General features: G+C 32.8%; 1 non-coding gene across 1 annotated transcript; it reads right to left on the bottom strand.

Annotated features, from left to right (window-relative positions):
• Positions 1 to 337: 337 nt before the first annotated feature.
• trnaa-ugc (transfer RNA alanine (anticodon UGC)) lies at positions 338 to 410 on the bottom strand. The gene has a single exon. It is a non-coding gene; the product is annotated as a tRNA-Ala (tRNA).
• Positions 411 to 768: the final 358 nt, after the last annotated feature.

Raw genomic sequence — 768 nt, 5'->3', positions numbered from 1 at the left:
CTTCAGGGTTATTGAGTCTAAGGCTGTAGGATCAGTCCAACTGTTATTTAATGATGATTTATATAGATTTTCAAAGAAGCTTTTAAAATTGTTATCAACAATAACATTGTTTTTAATTAAAGCATTTGTATCCTTATCTTTTAACATTATAACTAGTTTGGTGTGTTTTTCATTTTGTGAGAGCTGTGAGGTATTTATCAGGTTTATTTGCCATTAAATAGTATGCTTTATTTGAGTTTAACCTGTAGTTGTTGGCTCTTTTCAAAAGCAAAACTAATATATTGCTTTTCAGCAGATGCACTTATAGTAAGTAATGAGTTCATACGTTTCCGTACTGGTCCCCCTGTGGGAATCGAACCCACAACCTTGGCATTGCAAGCACCATGCTCTACCAACTGAGCCACAAGGGACATATTATTGCTTATGTTCATAAATTGCATTTTCTTCTTTACCTTGTAAAGATTAAATATGTGCTAAGATCTAAATTTGAATTAAAGAAAAAAAAAATCACTAACTCTGATTGAACATTTTCTGAATATGAGATGATTATCATTCCCCTAACGTATGCCTTAGAAGCATCACAAATTATGTCTGGGGTCAGCTTGTCTCTGTTCTCTATGTCTACATTTGTAATGGTAAAGCTCTTTTCTTTTTTCATTTCCATATTTAATCAATTTTGGGGTCTTAAAGTGGGGCTCTGTTCATTCTCTATATTCTGTTAAGTGTAGTTTCTCCAGGTGTAATTAAGCATGATACAGGAAAATGATC

This window comes from Oncorhynchus kisutch, linkage group LG10 (genome assembly GCF_002021735.2).
Source record: "Oncorhynchus kisutch isolate 150728-3 linkage group LG10, Okis_V2, whole genome shotgun sequence".
In the NCBI taxonomy this organism is placed as follows: Eukaryota; Metazoa; Chordata; class Actinopteri; order Salmoniformes; family Salmonidae; genus Oncorhynchus; species Oncorhynchus kisutch.
Note: the sequence above shows the minus strand (reverse complement) of the source record. Positions and strands in the feature narration are given on the sequence as shown.